The following is a 19,715-nucleotide window of genomic DNA, read 5'->3' on the forward strand; positions in this document are numbered from 1 at the left end:
TAAGACTCCAATGTCCTCTACAAAAAAATAACCATTAGCTAGGAATACTAGAGAATATTATAAATTGTTAGGATTTAAGATTTACCCTTCAACATATGGGTATATTGTGTAATTGTAGGTCAGCATGTCAAAATCTTCAAAATAACTTGAAAGTCTTCCTTGCTTGTTAAATAGACACTATGTCACTAGAGGATCAAGTATGGAAATTTTCATAGCTATATCCTCTGGAAGATCTCTCTTAAGACACCTGAAAAAGAAAAAACATCCCCCAATCAGGCCCTTGTAGGCGCACATGCACTAATTAGCAAAGGGGCAACACATACCTGAGACAGATAAAGAGCACAGTGTCTCCAAGCTCAATGTTGGGATTTACAAGCATACTTGTGTCTTGAGGGATTATGTCACAATACACCTCATTATCCCCACACATGGAGACATCCACAACCATTTGGCCAGTCACTTTTTCATAAAGGAGAGAGTTGGATGCTCTTAAAATTTATGCTTGCTCTGTAAGGATAGCATCCTCTGAAATTATGTCTTGCTCCCTCTCAACCTTCGTGCCTGCTTTGATATCTTGGGTCTTTCTTGTCTCATACTGATGTGTAACATCTTCAATGACAACCCCTGAATTCTTCTGCTACCTGGAAGGGGGGATATTTAAAATTTGGAAGGCCCTAAGATCCTCACTAGGAATAAGCTCAAGAGCCTTATCAAACTTGTACCTCAACCTTGAGACAAGCACAAAATCTTTGCTCATTAGTGTGACCCTGTGAGCAAATGCAGCTGCAATGTAGCTATCATTCATAAAGTCTATAAGGGAATCCTCAGCAGCCTCTCGAAGGCACATCAAGGCTTGAGATTGCCACCTTACTGAAACAAAGGTTTTGATATTCATCATGCTCACAAGTCTATCTGAAATTTCTTTGACAACTCTCACGAAGGGTAGCTTTGGAATAAGAAGACAAGTAGAGTTCTATGCTTTCCTTATCTCCAGATTTGACTTGATAATTCAATCTCTTCCTAGCAGTAGCCCTCTGACGAGGTTGTGTAGGTGGTTTCTCTTCTTTCTTCCCAACTAATTCTTTCTGGTCACCATCATCATCTTTCTCTGAATCTTTTGGAGCTTGATAAACTTTTCTTGCTGTTTTCTTTATCCTTGCCATTTGATGGTCGGAAAGTGTTGTCCAATGCCACAAAATTAGTCAACACAAGGCCCGCGGACAATGTGATAAGAGGCCTCACCTACCACAGTCTGGAAGAGCATGCTATTGCGTCGCGAGGAAGGCTCAAAAAATACAGCAGAACGTGATAGGACGTCCTCCCACAGTGTGGAAGTACCCCCTATCGCGTCGTAAGGAATGCTAAAGAAATACCGCAAAGGACGAGATAGGATGTCCTCCCATAGTTTGGAAGAGCACGCTATCGCGTCGTGAGGGAGGCTGAAGAAATACCGCAAGACGTGGTAGGACGTCCCCCCACAGTCTGGAAGTAACCCCTAGTGCATGGTAAGCCTGCAAGAAGCAATAGGAGGTTGTGTCACAACCTGGATGTGCTGGCGATCTCATCGTAAGGGTTCTTGATGTTTTTTAGCGAGGTACTTGAAATTTGCAAGCGTTTGATATCGCGTCGCTCGAGTTAGATGGAATATCACAAAAGAGCGTGTGGGTCGATGAGGAAAATGTAACATAAGATTAAAGAGGCATGAGGAGGAGGATGTTAGGTGTGAAACAACGTGAACACGCGAACACACAGAGATGAAAAATGAACACGTGATAGGAGCTTTTTATACATCCGACCGTCCGTACAGTATCCGTTGAAATTTTTCCACGTGGCACGTGCGCATGTGTGACACGTGTCTATAATGGTAATTTTGGACTCCTTATATAAGCTTGATCTTGTATTTTTTCAGCGTGTTACTTTTAGTTTGTTCCGCACGACGCGAGAATCTTAAGCTTTCAAGCCTTCTAGTTCTCTCACATTACCTCTATTTTAGAGCTCTCTCCTTATCCATCCACGCTTGTCCTGCATGATGCGAGGGGTATGCTTGCAAAGTTTTCCTGAGTGCCGTATCGCTTCATTCGGGTTTTATTGGCACCTTCTTAACCACTTTCACGACGCGATAGCTGTAGCCAGTAGAGTGTGGCTCATGCCTCTATCGCTCCGTTTGGGTTTTGCTTCCACAGCGTAAGCCACTACACGAAGCGATAGGAGTATATAGCAGGATCTTGGTCGTGGCTTTATCGCTTTGTTTTGGTCTTGCTTCCTTCCAACTTTCAACCAAATCATGAGTGAAGGTCATGAAGAGATTTTAGAGGAGAGCCCAAGTGAGAAGCTCTTCGTTGCTGTCATTGATGGTGGTGACATGGAAGTGTACACCAAGGCATATGAAATATTCAATCCTTTGTTTGATCTTGCAGTGATGCTAGACAAATTGAAGGACTTTTTGTCAAAAGAATTTAAAAAGTTTGAAGAGGCAGTTGAGGGTAAGTGTTTGGTTTTGGATGGTAAGACCTACTGCCATTTAATTAAATTTACTACCAACTCAATTGAGAAAGGCAAAGTAGCAAGGGGGTTTGGAAGATTTTCTAAGTTGACTTCATTTATCTGTCCACCTACCATTTCTTGTCAATGACATTCAAAGCCTTGCAACCTTGTTCCAATAGAAGTTGCCTTTCTTTTCTTTTTGTTCCTTAAAGTTGATATGCAAGGCAAAGGTGATGAAGTGAAAGATACAGACAAAGAGGGAACAAATAAAAATGTTTCCACAGTCTTGCAGCTTGAGAAAAGTGAAATTCTAGAGGAGGAGAAAATTGATGCTGTGGTTGAAAATCAGGAACGTTCAAATTTTGATGTGGCTCAATTTAGAGCTAGTACTGTCATTGATGATCCCATAGAGGAGGTAGAGGTTTCTGAGGCCTCCCTTACTGTTCCAAACCTTCCCTACTTCTATATTAATGGAAAAGAGTATATCCCTCTCCATCATATTCAATGTCTACTTAATATGAGGGAGGACTACTGTATTGCCACCATTTTTGAAGCTTCTGAGGTGGCCAAAGATTTCATTGACACAGAAGAAGAGTCAAAAGAGGAGTTTTTGACACTTGATGTTCAAACATCCAATAAATCATTTCTTCCTGCTCCAAATGCACTTGCTCTATGTATGAAAAGAGTGGAAGAGGAGAAACCTACTCTCAAAGATGAGGATTTTGAGAAGAGACTTGTTGAGCTAGACATCCAATCTTTTGGCAGAGACTTTAAGCTAAAGGAAGTTGATAAGGATGCTGACATAAGAGAGATGAATGGATTATGCAATCTCTTTCAAGAAAAAAGTCATTGCAGAGGATGAGGTGCAAAAGGTAGATTTAGTTACACCTTGATCTCCCTTCCTAAAATCTTTCTTTTTTCAAGCTTGTTTGAGTTACTCATTATTTCTTGTTTTGTAGATTGAACTCCTTGACAAAGACAATTTCTTGGGAGAGCTAAAGGCTCGAGAGGGAAAGCAATAGAGGACACTTCAAGAAGGGATGCCTCCTCTCTTATGCACTACATGCCTACATTGGATAGTGCCACCTTCTGTGCTTTTCACATGTAGTATTCTGAAGATATTATCATGGTTTATGGGGTACACAACCCTTCAAATCAATGCAAACAAGATCATGCTACTTGAGAGAGCTGCAACACTTAGAATATTTGAGTATGCTGTAAGATTCAATGCCTCAAGAGCAGGATACTTTCTTTGCTACTCTAGCTATGCAGCAGCGGCTGAGGAGACAAATATTAACCTTCTTGGGGGCTATAAAAGAAGAAAGTTTTTGAGATATAGGGGTGACATGCCTAGTGATACCAAAAAAATCAAAAACTGATATAAAATTGACAACATTTTGCGTAAAAATATCTTTTTTGAATTTGGATCTCTTTAGAAAGACTCGGTACAAAGTTTCAAAGTGAAGCATTAATCTCCATTTGTGGTTGAGCCGCATGGTTGTTTAATCTCATCCGTTGTAATTGCCTCCTATAGAACCAATTGAAAAATTCCTTTAGTGCATTGCTCCTTCTTTGTCCCCCTCCCTTTCTCTTACATCTGAAAAATGAAGTCCTCGCTTGATAGTGAGATTTTTCCATTCCCTAGGTATTCCATGTTGCAAGGGGTCCTTGTTTTGCAAAATATGGTCCAAGCACGTTCAGAATATGCTAAAAATTAAGAAAAAAGGTTAATTTAACTCATAAGATGCAATGTAAAATACTATCCAGACTTTAAAAAGTAATTGAATATTCACCAAGTAATATGTGATGTCTTTTGCTCCCCAAGCATCTGTGACAACAGTTATTAAAAGCTTTATTATCTTTTTAAAGTCATCTGCATAAGTAGTAGATCTAACTTGTTGTCTCAAAACTTTCAAAAAATTATTGAGCTTCTTCCACACTTCCATGTGTTTGTTGGCTACATCTGGTCTACTTTTGACATTGGTTGTTATTACACAAAGATCCTTCCAGTAGTTCCACATAGCGTCAACTTGTTTGTTGTCATGGCTGCTCAAAAATCTTCTGGCTTTTGCTCCACCCATTGAAAAAACATCTTGAAAAACATCACCCGTTCCTTTTGAAAGGGTGGGATCTTTTTTAGATGCACTTTGTTAGTGCCTGATTTATCAGGGCTTTCAGGGCAGTCAGGCTATTATTTTTGAACTATAACTAAAACCTTTATCTTTGAACCTTAGGGATAAGTGAACATGGGTATTTTATATTTTGGGGAAGTTAGTTGTGTGTCTCGTGAATTCTCAGGATGAGAAGCAGTTATGTCTATGCCTGTTGATGCAGTTGGCTCTCTCCTGCATTGGTTCTGTGCTTTCTGCTGTATTACTGAATAATGATGATGAATGGCACACTATTTTCCCTCTATCTATGATGTTATGTACCTGTTTTCTTTGCAGTATGGTGTTTGAAGTATGCAGTTTCCTGCTTCCTGTTTGATATGAATTGTATGTTTACTGCATTGGTTATTTGTTATGGCAATGTGTGCCTAACACACTTGACCACCATGAAAACCCACTCGAGAGAGCAAAGACTCGCATTTTTCTATGCACTCGTCTGCAAGTTTACTTGGCTTAATAAAATGTCCATAATCAAGAAGGAGTCGAAGCAATTTGTCCAAGATTCTAATCTTTGCATGCATTGTACATATATGTACATTTTTTAAATCTATTGCTAGAATTGGATCCCAAATCATAGAAGACGATGGGTAGTCAATGACGTTCACACTATTTCTTGATGGTGGTTTTCCAACCTCGTGTTTTGCAAGCCATCCTTTTGTTCCAGTGCTTGCCATGCATTAAAAACATGAATACTTGGTATTGGCACCTCCACATACACCAAACATGCACTTCAATGCTTTTAGGCCGGCACTCAAGTGCTATTCTACAATAAAGTCGCCCATGCCATCTACATGGAGTTGTTCACCGGTATTTTGGTCCTGTATAATAGAAGGGATATCAGTTTGCAAAAAGAGCCATTTCAGTGTATCGTGATTTTCTATTGGTATTTGAGCTGCTCCAGTCCACCAAAGCTCCATTTCTGATTGAGTTTTGTGGTATGGGGAATCAAGCTTACCCTGGCTATAATCCAATGCTCTATTCATTAGGGATATGGACACTCTTTCCATTTTTTGACATTTTTGAATTTGAGCTTCATCCAATTTTATAACGAATATAAGTTTTCCTTCACAATCTACTTCTTGCATGTTATAGTATCTCACCATAGCAGATTGAACTTTTTTTATACTCATCCAAATGTTATTAAAAACATATACTCAAAATAAGATTTTTTTTTTGTTTTTTGTACGGCATCGTTCCTTCTATATGATAGTACTCTCCAAAATGTTCGGGTATTTCTTCGTTTAATGAAGTCCTTACTTTCCAAACATTGTGAGGCCTAGGTAACCCAAAAGCTTTAATCTTGTAATACTTTAAAACATGAAACCAGGTTTTAGAGATGGCATGTAACCCCTTCTACTCACCCCCACTGTGTCACAAACTTCTTGCATTTGAGAAGGTTGGACCAATAAACCCATATCTTTCAGTAAATTTTGAAATACCATTTTTTTCTGAGTTCGATTTTTAAGAAGTTTTAAAAGTTCCAAAATGTCATTTTTGTTCATTACCTCATTCAAAAATCTCACCCTTTCTTGAACATTGGACATATCAAATCCTAAAAGGCTAGTCACATGTTCTCTAGTAATCTTTAATCTTTTCTTCTTTGTCCAGAACCTTCTGTTAAGTTTACTACATCTCTCATTCGTTTTACTTGTGCTCTTAATCCTATTGGAGTTTCTTTTAAAGTCTGAAGTTGATGATTTTCTTGTTTTAGAGACGCTATTTGGTTTTCAAGTTCTAAAATTCTTGTTGCATTTAAAGACAGAATAGTTTTGAGATATTGAATGTAATGTGTATGATCAATGTGTAAATGAGATACCCTAGAACTATATCCCAGTAATCCATCAACCCCATCTCCGACAAATCTCATCAAATCATGAGGTGTGTGAAAAGATGGATACCTTCTAGTGCTAGGATCCAGTGGATACAAGCTCCCATCTGTCCATATATCAATGTGTTTCTTTTCCTCGTTGAGAAGTTGTTCTGCCTTATTTGGAGTTGCAATTGGTCTTTGATAGACACTCTCCGCGTAGTAGCATATTCCTGGCTTAGCTTAATGTTCAAGTGAAACTTGCGGTTATCACTAATGGAAGATGTATTCCTCATTGTAAATAATGAACACACAGAAAGAATAATGGAGATAACGTAGTAGCAGAACAAGGGGCATCAGAAAAGAAGAGAGAAAGCTTGTGAAAGGTGAGAGAAATAAGAGGTTGAGTGATCCAAAAGTGGGAAAAACTATTTTCCGCCAAGTGAAGTAAATGAGAACAAATTTCGAGGTGAGCACCAAAGGAATGTGAAGAAAACGATATCTTCTTGAATATTTAGAGGTAGATACATTTTAGATTGCGTAGATATGATTTAGATGACCAAAACGACCAAATTTGGAGCCGTTTTGACCATAAACGGCTCTGCTAATTAGTAAGTTAACCAATTCCTTACACAGCCATTTTTGAATCGTTTTTGGCCCTAATAGGCCAAAGTGACATAGCCAATCTTACGATACTCAATCTACTAAAGACTTATGTTACAGAAGTAGATCAATGCTTACAATGGGAAAAGTACTTACCTCTTGTAGAGTATAAGTACAGTAATACTATCGATACTTCTATGGGAAAAGCACCTATTGAAATCATTGAGGAAAGACCTAAAAGTCCATTGCTACTCAAAGTACATGGGAAGATCTTCGATGCCAATGAATATAGCTGTGACCTACAAGAATCTTTCCAAAAGATTAAGGAAGCTATACCCATCTCTCAACAAAGGTAAAAAGTTGTTGCTGACAAGCACAAAAGGGTCTTAATGCTCAAAGAAAATGACTAGGTCTTACTTAAGTTTCCCAAGGCTCGATTGAGACAAACCACGGGCAAAAAACCTATGGGCCATCAAAAGTATTATTCTAAACTAGCAAAAAGATACTATGGTCCTTTTCAAAATTTGAAACCAATCAATGAGATGGCTTATCAACTCAAGTTACCCAACCATTGGCTCATACACAATGATTTTGATGTGAGCCTACTTACGCCCTACAAAGGAGAGCCACCAAGTGAACCAATTATTGAAGACCCTCCCAAAATCAAAGGTATCTTATAAGTTCAAAAATTATCATTTTGAAGATGCTAGATGGATGCAAGTAATATAGATTAAGGATAGTATGAACCTTGTGATGCTTACAATGCTACATTAGAGTAAGCAAATGTACAAATTTCTTTTAAAATGACCAATGTTGTGTCTTATAAGACTAAGTCTCTTTTTATTGTGCACAAATTTAAGTAGTATGCACGCTTAGAATCATGTTTGTGATGCCATGACGTCTCTCAAACACCAAGTAGAATTTGTCACTCTACTTGGGAGAATGAAATGGAATAAAAGGAAAACATGCTTGCGGCAGCTACATCTCCCAAGCACCAAATGGATTAGTCATCCATCTTGGAATGATGTCGTAGGGTAAAAAGGGATCCTCAACCCCCTAAGAAACATTGACTAATGGCTAAAGATTTATCTCTTCTACCTCATAGTCGAGGACGACTATGATTTCAAGAGAGAGGCCGCAATGTCATAAAATCTAATATCTAAACCCAAATGATTTTCTCATATTAAACTAATCATTTAATGTGGGAGAATAGAAGGGAACAAGGGTTGAATTATAGACATGTGCTTACAGGTCTATCTCAACACGGGGCCAATGGTAAAGGGGTCCAAATGAGAGATGATCTGTCAAAGAGAAAGGTTAGCTAATGGAGCTTAAAGGCCTTAGGGTTAACTTCAATAAAGACCTCCAATGGTTAGTGTTAAAAGTAATTTGACCTTAGGCAAGCTAGGGTTGTGCTCAAGGTGGGAACCCAGACCAAGCTTGAGGTGCTTGTCATGCTTGCTGACTAAGGTGCTTGTCGTGCTTGCTGGCTAAGGTGCTTGAGGTGCTTGTCGTGCTTGCTAGGTGTTTGAGGTGGCTAATGACTATGGTGCTAAGGTGCTCCGTGACCAAGGTGCTTGAGGGGGGTAAGGTGTTCCACAAAGTCAACATGATCCCTACTCAAGGGGGGGCGAGGCCTCATTGTAGGGGCTAGAGAGAGAACACACACACTCTCACACAAGGCAAGCTTGGTACCAAGAAATAAAATAGGAAACTTATCAAGCTTCCCTTCATGCTTCCCTCATGGTGTGCGTAAAGCCTATTGGTTAGCCTCCCAAGGGGTCCAATGATAATCTAGTTGATTTTATTAATTGTCTATGCATGTGAGTGACCATGCTTGAGGAGGCCCAATCAAGTTCCAGATAGTGCTATAAGAGGGGGTCGACCAAAGCAAGGAAGGGGCTAGCTTGGGGGGTATACTGCCCCCCCCCCCCCCCCCCCCCCCCCCCCACACACACACTCATTGTGTGAAGTGCAAAGTGCAAGAGCTCCATATCCTTCTCCAAGCTAGTAGAGAAGCTGAGAGCCTATACCAACTGTCTTGGCTATGGCTATGGAATGCAAATCCAACTAAAAGCCATGCTTCAATGCTTAAGCGTGCGATCTTCTCCATCTTCAGTACTATGTTATTATGTATGCTAGCAAGAAGAGTGATGATAAGTAAGGAACTATTTATTTTTCCTATGAATGTTTCTTCTTCCTCTTCCCTGTCCTCATTTTCCGCTAGCTCTCTCCACCTTTGAAGGTGTTTGAGGCCTTGGGACTGAGGCCGGCGATGGTTAATGCTTTCTACCAAGTCTATGTTATGCTCATGATGCATGAAGCTTTCCATCTTCATTGCATCACCTAGGTCACAAGGAACACAAAGATTGTATTGTACCAAGTCTCTCTTAATGGGATAACCTATAATACAAGAGCCTATTGGAGGGGGGACCGGCTCCACATAAATCCAGTCCTTTAACTATTGTCAAGTTCTCTATACTCTCTCTCTTTCAAAAGTATTGTTCATGCCAATTTAATTAAGTTTTTACCGCTAAATAAGTTCACCCTCTATGTTCTCAAAGTAGTCTCACAAAAGTGCTCACTCTTATTCTCTTAATTACGCTATTCTCAAAGTTCATAGGCCATTTCCATTACACCGCTTTTCGCAAACCTCCAAATTTTTTCTCATTTTTTGAGCATTTATGCTCATTTAAGAAAAATTATTCTCATGAAAGTATTGAGCAAGCCAGCACGAGGTTCAGGAATTTAACCAACCATTATACTCCCACTTTCAACATTGATCTGCTTACCATGGAATCATTTCTTAGGGGGTTGCATCCTAGTATTTAAATTTTAGTGAAAGTTGAAGATCCACAAGATTTAAATACTGCTATGACGTTGACTGTTAATATGGAGAGTTCCTATAGGTGTGCTCATGAACCACAACTAGTTGTGAGGCCATCTCCATTGTATTAGGCTAGCACCACACTCGTTGTCCATGCCCACTCCTAGTTTATCTTTACATGCCCCATCTTATGTACCCCAATTACGACCAACACTACCTCTACAATTACCATCTTTAACTCCAACTTCAAGATGCACCATCACCTCTTTTGCTCCCAACACCCACACCTACTATTAACACTTCTTTTGCATCCACCTCTCCACATGTCCCAGCACCAATTTCTCATGCTCCCCATCCTTTTGTGACTTATCCTCAATCTACTTCTACCACTACACCTTCCATGCATCACAAGGGCGAGGATGGTTATGAGAGCATTGCATCTAGTATAGGGGACTTGAAGGACATGATGAATAATTACATGAACCAGTTGAATGAAAACATGAAACTTGTGACTCTAGATGTGAACTTTTTGAATCTTCAAACAAAATTTGTTGTCCACTCGTGGCCCTGAGCCTAATCCCACTAGGATTGTGTGTTGAGCTTGTGGTGCACCTTTCCATCGATGTCTTTTAAGTATTTTCCCACGGTTATTTTTACTTATGAGAGATGTTTGGGTAAGGGGCATACTGAAGAAATTTTTTATGTTAAAATGCACCACATGATGAATAGTGATTCTACAATACCATCGCCTGGCCCCATGAACCATTGGAGCGGGAATGAGGGACCTCTAGGCCCTAGTTGGACACTTATACAGAGAGGGTCTCCTAGTTCTCCAACCATGGTTTCTTCTAGTTTGGCACCCACCGTGACCAATAATCCATTAGTTAATATGATTGATTCTGTTGTGTTCATTGTCCACGCCATTACACAAAAGGGGGAAGAGAAAGTTGTTGAGGAGGAGAGAGACCCTACACCCGATGTTGCTACCCACTTGTATTGTTGTTCTCGTTCCTGACCCTTTGCCCCAACCTCGTCGTGTTCATTCTCACACCCTACCCCAAGTAAGTTATTTCCACCTATTATTTCTTTTGACCTTGTTGCTGCTCTTAATCGAGTGGAGCTTACCATGTCCCTACCACAACACCTTCTCACTTCTCCTTCTAGCCGTGCCCTTTTGAGGAGGTACTGGAGAGCTTTGGGTTATCCAAAGGGGTTGAATCCCATTCTTCATGCTATTTAGAAGGTGGATTCCCTTCTTGATGAGCGAGAGTGTCCCCAAGTGGAGTGCATGATCCACTAGCTTGTGATCCCACACACTATAGTTGACGACGGATCGGGTGTCAATGTTTTGAGTTACACCACCTTTTCCAACCATAGGATATCTTTTAATGGAGTTCCTGATACTCGGTTATGCATGGGCGATCACCGTTTTGTGAGTGCTGAAGGTTTCATTTAGGCTTTTCCCATTACTATGGTGGGCTGAACTGTGGAGATTGATTGCTATGCTTTGCACCTTAGTCGGGGACCTGGGTAGTACCAGCTTCTTTTAGGGAAACCTTGGATATGGTGGACCGATTGTGTTATTGATATCCCTAGAGGGTGTCTGCTTCTGGGTAGATGATCTTTATGGGTGGTTCTCTGTTAACCCTCACGGCTCACGGAACACCCCATCACCTAAGACGGACGTGTATTATGTATTTGGTAGAGTCAGGTACCGGGCTTGTCGGACCAATAGGAAAAGGGTAAGAGTGATCGCCGATGAGAGGCGCACTCTAACTGGGACATTCAAGGGATTAGTTGGCTAAGCATGGGCGCCCAAGTGTGAATGAGGTGAGCTCATATAAAAGCCAACTAAACCTAAAATTCACTCATTCTCTCATTTGTGCAATAGAAGAGTGCTCTTGCTCCATATCCATCTCCATCTTCTTCTTCTTCACCTCCTCGTGTGTGTGTGTATGTGAGAGAGAGAGAGAGAGAGAGAGAGAGAGAGAGAGAGAGAGAGAGAGAGAGAGAGAGAGAGAGAGAGAGAGAGAGGGAGAGTGTGTGTGCGATCGAGCATTACGAAGGCACGACGGCGGCGAAGAGGTTGAGCGCGGCACGACTGCAGCTTCTTCTTCATCGTGGCGAGGAATCCACCACGAAGGCGAGCGTAGAGCGGTGAGTGACACACCCTTTGCTCTCTTGAGCTTGCTAGATTAGTCTTGTTGTGTGCTTGGATCCATTTGTGGCTCGCACACGGTGTATCGGCAAGTCCCTTGCTTCGACAGTGTGGCAAGGAGCGCACATTTTTGGCATCGTTGCCGTGGAATTGCCCTGCACTAAGCCCAAGAGGCACTTTGTGCTTCTCCTATGAGTTGTTTGTAGTAGGAAAGAAGAGGAATAGGAAGAGGAATGAGCTGTTTTTCTCTAAGTTATTAATTTCTGTGTTGTCTGCAAGTTCTGTGATTTTTGCATAATGTTGTGTTTTCTGTTTGCACACAGTCTTTGCACAATTAGTAGTCGTTAGCTTGTTTGCAGTGAATGAATAAGCAGGAAGGCAGTTAGCAATTTCTGTTTGCACACAGTCTGTACACAGTTTTCTGTCAAGGTTTGGCTGCACACAGTCTTTGCACAGTAAGGTAGTGAGAAAGGAAGTAGGTGGACAGTTAGCTCACTGTTAGTAAGCAGTTAACAGGTTAGTCAGTGGTTAGCAGCACTGCTAGTAAGCAGATAAGGTCGTGAGCTTTCTATGAGCTGTTGACTGGGAGGTTAGGTAGGTGACAGTGTGACTGGGGGGCTACACTAAAATTTTGATCGGGACCGGGATCATTTTCCCAAGCCCAAGCCCAAGCCCAAGCCCAAGCCCAGGCCCAGGCCTCAGTCCTCAGTCTTATGATATATACTAGACTCACTCTTATATATATACCCTACCCCCTCAAGAGGGAATGAGAGCATGTGGGGCAAGTCCTCCACTCTCCTCCCTTCTCTTCCCACTTGCACCCTTAGACTTTCTAATTTGGGCCTAATTCCCTACTAGAAATTGACGGTTTTAGGGATTCCGAGGGCATAAAGTGACCAAACGGAGGGCTGTAAAGCATGGCACGTCCCTCTGACCGAGACGCTCATTTTGAGCTATCATACGTTCTATTCTATAGCTGGGTCAGAAAAAAAAGACCAAAAAATCAATAAATAAATAAATAAGAAAAGACTTGGGTTGCAAAACACCCAAAATTACTAGGTGAGCAGCCTTCACGGGCCCTCACTGACACTTCTAGGGGATCCAAATCATATGAACCTACGCTTTGGACGAGTGTTAGAGCACGAGCATATTGGTAGTGCCTCCATTTACGCGGGCACCCATTATTCCTCCACCCTAGGTTCTGGACCTTCGGCCGGGACTCAAGGTAGCGCGACCCAAGATCCTCATATCGCGTCTAGTGATTCTTCCTCTGACTACGACATCATGGAGGGGTATCCTACACCAAACCCTGATTGTTCAAGTCAAGACATGCATGCCATGGGCCCACGGCCCGGGTCCAGCGTGTTTAGCCGCTTAAAAGAGACCCTTAGTAGAGCTACTCGCTCCGAACATGCGGTTAATGAAATAAATGAAGGGTGTGGGGAAGTAAATTCGTCATTCATGCCTAAAATGGACCCTATGATTCTTGAGAGTGTGCATGTGAATGTTCCATCCACTGCACCTCCTGATCCTTTAGGACTATCTCCCTCTGAGGTTTTACTACCCGATGGTAGGAGTCTTGCCGAAGTACAAGAGATCGAACGCTATATGCAAGCAATAAGGGAGAGGGAAATTAAGAACCTATGAAGGCTAGAACAAAGTCGAGCCCTGAAAGCAAAGGCTCCTATGAAAACAATCATGCGAGCCGAGCAACCGAGTGCTCCCAAGGTAGCAGTCACGGAGGGGCAAGCTATGGGGAGCAATAATGCTTCCACTTCAAGGGAAACCTCCAGCACACCAGGCCTAGATGGGATATTCCTAAACGAAAATTGGGAGTATGACCTACAAGCAGAAGCTTTAATTGATCGGTACACAGGACACACCTATCATGTGGGTTGGTTAGATGTTCTACAATCCACATCGGGTGCTACTAGCATAAATGAGCAACAACAGAAAGTTTGTGATGTCCTCCATAGGATTGTCGAGTTAGAAAGACAGAACACAGGGATCGACATGCCTTCAACAGGCCTAATGAGATTCTTGGATACGGGAAAGGCCAACCAACCAACCCTGTCACAAATGGAGACTCCCTCAGTGAGCCCCATTGATCCTCCATATGTTGTTTCGCCAGGAGCCTCAGTACAATCTGAGCCCACAAGTGGCAGCTTTACCTTCCCAGATCTAGCTCATCTTTCTCTTAATGACACTATGGCTACCATGCATATCCCAATGGTGAGCATGACAAGAAGTACACCATGGAGTTCATTTGTTAACACTACGTCGATGCCTAGTAGCACAGTGCCCCCAACTATACCTACATGTATGTATCAATCATGTGCACCTGTCGTACCTCAGCCTCATGTAGCTCCTACACCTCCGATTATTCCAAGAGCTTACAATACACAATGGAATTATCCTAGCTCTTATACAAGTGGAACCATGCCATTTAATAATAACATGCTATATCACGCACCCCCTATGCCTAGGGCCATGCCTGTAAACTTTGGACCACCGTCTGGTACACCACCATACGAAATTTGGGACCCAAGAGCCGCGCGTATGCCAAGGCCAAGGCCAACTCCCATCTCACATGTGGTTCCAGGAGCACACACACCCATTATACCTGCTCAAATAGGAGATTTGGCAGCATTGGCTCAAACTATCTATCGCTCTATTGCGGAAAACATGCATAGTGCACCTGATAGAGAGCCTAGGAGCAAGGCAGTTCAAGTAGCTAAGCTCACACAGAAATTCAATGGAGACGGAGATGCTAGAAAGCATATGGAAGTCTTTGAACATGTGTGCGATTCCTTGGAAGAGCACAATGAGCTACATAAGTGTAAGGCTTTGAGTTTGACCCTAAGCGGAAAGGCTGGAGATTGGTATAGAACCTTAAGAGTAGAAGAGAAAATGATCTACTTTACTCTTAGGAGACTGTTCTTAAAAGAATACATATGAGAGGGAGTACTTTGGGGTGTAGCCTCTCAGCTCCAGAAAGCCCAACGAGAAGAAGGTGAATCCGTGAGAGACTTCATTAGTCGCCTAAAGAATTTGAATTCTCGATGCAATCCAAACAAGCGATTCAACAATAACCAATTGCTCGATAGATTCATTAGGGGACTACGACATGAAAGTATCTATAATGGCCTAGTCATTAGAGGTATCACTACTTGGGAAGCAGTCACCATGAATGCAATCCAATTGGAGGATAATTTAATGATTGCAGGAGAAAGAGTGTCTGCCGAGCCAAAGTCAAGTAGCTCGCAAGCATCAGGGCATGAGCCAATGAAGATAAAGCCAATCGTGAAAGAGTAAACGATATCTAAGATGACTTTGGCAGATCTCACCAAGGCCATCCAAGAAAGCCTTAGGGGTAATCGTGCTCCACAAAACACTCATATGTATCCAAGAAGGGAGCAACAATGGTTCTCAATTTGCTTGGGCCCACATACTACGAGTGAATGCCCTACATTCAGAGTAAAGTTTAACAGGACTTGTAACGCGTGTGGTAGGTATGGCCATCAAGCAAAGGATTTCCTAATGCTTAAACGCATTAGGAAAATGCAAAGTAAAGTTTAACAGGACTTGTAACGCGTGTGGTAGGTATGGCCATCAAGCAAAGGATTTCCATGATGCTTAAATGCATCATGGAAAATAGACCGCCTATAGCTTGGGCAGACTCACCTCGAGTTCCTGCATTGATGCCTACCCCACCCATGGAGCAACAGTTGCCATTATAGCACATGGTCCCTAGAACCCAAAAAGTGGTCCAAACCACACCGTTGCCACCTCCAGTGCTAGGACTGCAACCCCCTCATCCAAGAGTTACACCTATGAACCAAATAGGTTGCGAGTCATCTAGTACTTATGTAGATTGCGAAGGGGACATAGACCCTAGTATCACCTATGGAGTCGACATGCTTGAGGAGTGTCCCATGTACTATATGGAAGACCATTGGGGACAAATCAAACCGGTATATCAAGCTACTGCGCTAGCAGCAAGAGGCCAAAACATTAATAGTTTTGCTAGGAGACCAACCCTTCAGTGCTACGAATGTGGTGGACCACATCGAGTAGCTGAGTGCCCCATTAGAATGCAAAAGAATGATGCACTAATGCAAACAAGTCAAGGGAGTGCATTGGCAATGCCAATACTCATTTGTAATCGTTGTGGCATAGATCATTTGATCGCACACTGTCCTAACAATCCAAACGCACCGAAAATCACACCATTGAACTTAATAGAGATTGTTGATGGGACACCACCAACTATAAACATAGCACCAGTGAATGCACTCACACGGTCGATGCTCCAAAAGCAAAATTACATCCTCGAAGAGAGAGATGCTGCATCCATTGGCCGAGCGAGAAAGAAGAAAACACGAAGAAAGAAATCCCTTAATGCTTCTAGCTCAAAACCTAGTTCAAAGACTAACATAGGGACAGGAGAGGATCCCGTGTATATGAATGACCCTGAGGATGACTCAGATTCGATAGAGACCACGGAGACCAAAACTATTACTACAAAGGAAAAAGCCATTGAGGAGGATGACGAGAGGGAATTACGACGAACACCAAAAGAGTATTCAAAGTTAAACCACCCAGTTGCGAACCCCCAAAATAAGCCACGAGAGACGAAAAATGAGGATTTCAAGAGAAAGATTGGAACCTATCCAAACCCAACAGTGGAAATTGAACGAGTCCAACAACTGAGGGGTTTGGTGGAAGAAACTCAACGAACATTAGAACCTGAACCCAAACATATCCAGATGTCGGACACAGTGTTTCCCACACAAGTTCAACCTCACAAGAACTACAGACCGTTAGCTATACCTTGTATCATTCGGGAAGAGAGTGAGGGTAGGACATCTGAAAGTGGACACACACCTTTCCTACTAGAGAGAATGTTTGGTGAGGGAATGCCCGACCTCCTTGAGGAAGTGGAGATTCCATCTTCACCATTCTCTTGTCAGGGTCCTACGTCCCACAAGATGCCATTAAATGTTGCCAAATTGATGGATTTCATGTCTTCAGAAGTTAGAACCACCATCATGTCCAAACTATATAAAGACCCCGAGCTAGTCTCAGCTCTTCGAGCCTTCCTCAATGGAGAATTATAGGCCGGATTACCACAGTTTGCACATATGAACAAACCTGACTCGGTAATGAATGATGAGGAACATTTAGCACCACCATCTGACCTAGCGGGACATGAATCTATAATTGAAGTACCCGTTAACAAGTTGGGGCAATACTTTGAAGGTGATGAATCTAATGCTACTCTGCCAATCACTACTAAAGGATTAATTGTAAAGGGAGTCCTACGGTGGTGCGGGAGTCAACATGGTGACAAAGAGTTGTTGGGAGTCTATGGTGCGACCTCACCTTGAAGCCACAAGCGTAGTGGTAAAAATGGCTAATGGATCTATTGTTACGCCTATTGGAATGCTTAAGGATCTCAGGATCAAGGTCTTGGGACACAAGGTAAGGCAGAATTTCATTGTTATGGATTTTTCCAAGCATCCTATGTCATTTGAGATGACCTTAGGGCATCCATTCATGAGGGAAGCAAAAATGGTGCATGACTGGTCCAAAAACCACGTCTACTTACAGTTCCAAGACTCTGTCATTCGAGTTGATCTTTTAAGTGGTCGAACACATCCTCTAGGAAATAAATTCATCATTGATAATCGATCAGACACAACAATTCACTCAGCTCCATTACAAGATTGTTACACATGTAACGAAGACACGGATATTGGGGAGAACTCTCCTTATATGGATATCCTACCCGGAATGGCTGAGTCAGACAATGTCGATTGGGTACACCTAGCGGTAACTATAGATACATGGGGAGCTAGAGGAACAACCTGGGTAACACCAGATGGGGAAGAGATACCACACATTGCACCAATAAACATGTTAGGTGTAGTGCATGTAACATCCAATGATAAGAAAGAGGCACACCTACCTGAGAGTGAAACCGATGATTCCTCAAAGGCTTCAGGCCAATACACATCAGAAACGGAATCTCAGGGAGAAATGGATTCAGAACCTAAGAAAACATCGAGTGAGCCAAGTATAGAAACTGAACACTCAAGGTCTAGTACGACCATCTATGGTAATTTATATGAGAGTGAAGAAGATACAAGCGAAGACCTATCAAGCGAGTCGAGTTCAAACATTTACCAAAATCAAAACCTTAACAAGAAACAAAGGTCATATAAGAGACGACGATATCGAGCAAATGTGAGAGCTAGGATAAACAAGGAAAGATCTACTACAGAATGGCTTAGCTATCTAGGGGCATGTGATGCTCATCGAAAGCTAGTAGACAATTGGGGTGAACATCTCCAGAGTGTCATGTGGTGCAGCCCGCGACCCATTGACCTCGCTCAATTGGAGGTTACAGAGCCGAAATTGAGTCGAACTATAAGAAGACGTCAAAACCGAGAGTTAGCACAACAACAAAAGGAGGCAGAACTAAAAGAAAGGTCTCCGTCAGGACAAGAGCCTGCTGACTTACATACGGCTCCTGAACATTTTAAATCTTATACCACGGGGGAGCGAAAGGTTGTGTATGCCAAAGCCCAACGAATACCTACCAATGGAAGCAGTGGAGTCTATGATGGTCCAACGGTAGTTAAAGAGATAGAATTAGCAGAACCAGGTGAGGAGTCTAAACCAGTCTTTATTGCTCAAGACCTTACCGAAACTGAAGAGGCTGTACTTAAGGAGCTCCTCAAGGAATACAAGGATATCTTTGCTTGGACATATCATGACATGAAGGGCGTTTCACCTTCTGTGGTGCAACATACAATTCCCATGATCAACATTGCTAAACCCGTCCAGCAACGACCCTATCCAATGAATCCTAAGTACGCCAAAATTGTACAAGAGGAGATTGAAAAACTTATCCAATGTGGATTCATATACCCTATTGAGCACTCAGAATGGGTTTCTCCAATAGTCATTGTGCCAAAAAAGAAGGGAAACTAAGAGTGTGCGTGGACCTCAAGAAAGTTAATGCAGCCACTAGGAGAGATCATTATCCCTTGCCATATTCAGAACATGTGCTTGAAAGAGTTGCGGGCAAGGAAGCTTATAGCTTTTTAGATGGGTACTCTGGTTACAATCAAATCACAATTGCATTAGAGGACCAAGCTAAAACTGCTTTTATCACAGAGTTTGGAGTGTTTGCATTTCGTGTTATGGCTTTTGGCTTAATGAATGCCCCTGCTACCTTCCAACGATTAATAAACACTGCGTTTAAAGAATTTCTAAGGGAGTTTTGTGAAGCTTTCCTAAACGACCTTTGTGTTTATTCTTCTTGGGAGAAGCATTTGTTATATCTACGAAAAATATTTGAAAGGTGCAGATTTTATCGCATCTCATTGAACCCTTTCAAATGCCAATTTTGGGTTAAGCATGGAGTCATTCTAGGGCATATAGTGTCCAAGAACGGGATATCCACAGATGAGAGTAAGATTAAAGCCATTGTCGATTTGCCACCACCTACTAACTATAAAGGAGTTTAAAGATTTATGGGCCATGTTGGTTATTATCGAAGGTTTATTTTAAACTTTTCCGAGATAGCACGTCCATTGTACAAGCTTCTTATCGAGTTTCACTAGACGAAAGAATGTCATCAATCTTATGAGTTATTAA

The 19,715-nt window shown here is 41.9% G+C and overlaps 1 pseudogene; it reads right to left on the minus strand.

Annotated features, from left to right (window-relative positions):
* Positions 1-238: 238 nt before the first annotated feature.
* Positions 239-5,569, minus strand: LOC147419871 (uncharacterized; annotated as a pseudogene).
* Positions 5,570-19,715: the final 14,146 nt, after the last annotated feature.

The sequence above is a fragment of the Adiantum capillus-veneris genome, chromosome 29, assembly GCF_014529385.1.
Source record: "Adiantum capillus-veneris isolate H3 chromosome 29, ASM1452938v2, whole genome shotgun sequence".
In the NCBI taxonomy this organism is placed as follows: domain Eukaryota; kingdom Viridiplantae; phylum Streptophyta; class Polypodiopsida; order Polypodiales; family Pteridaceae; genus Adiantum; species Adiantum capillus-veneris.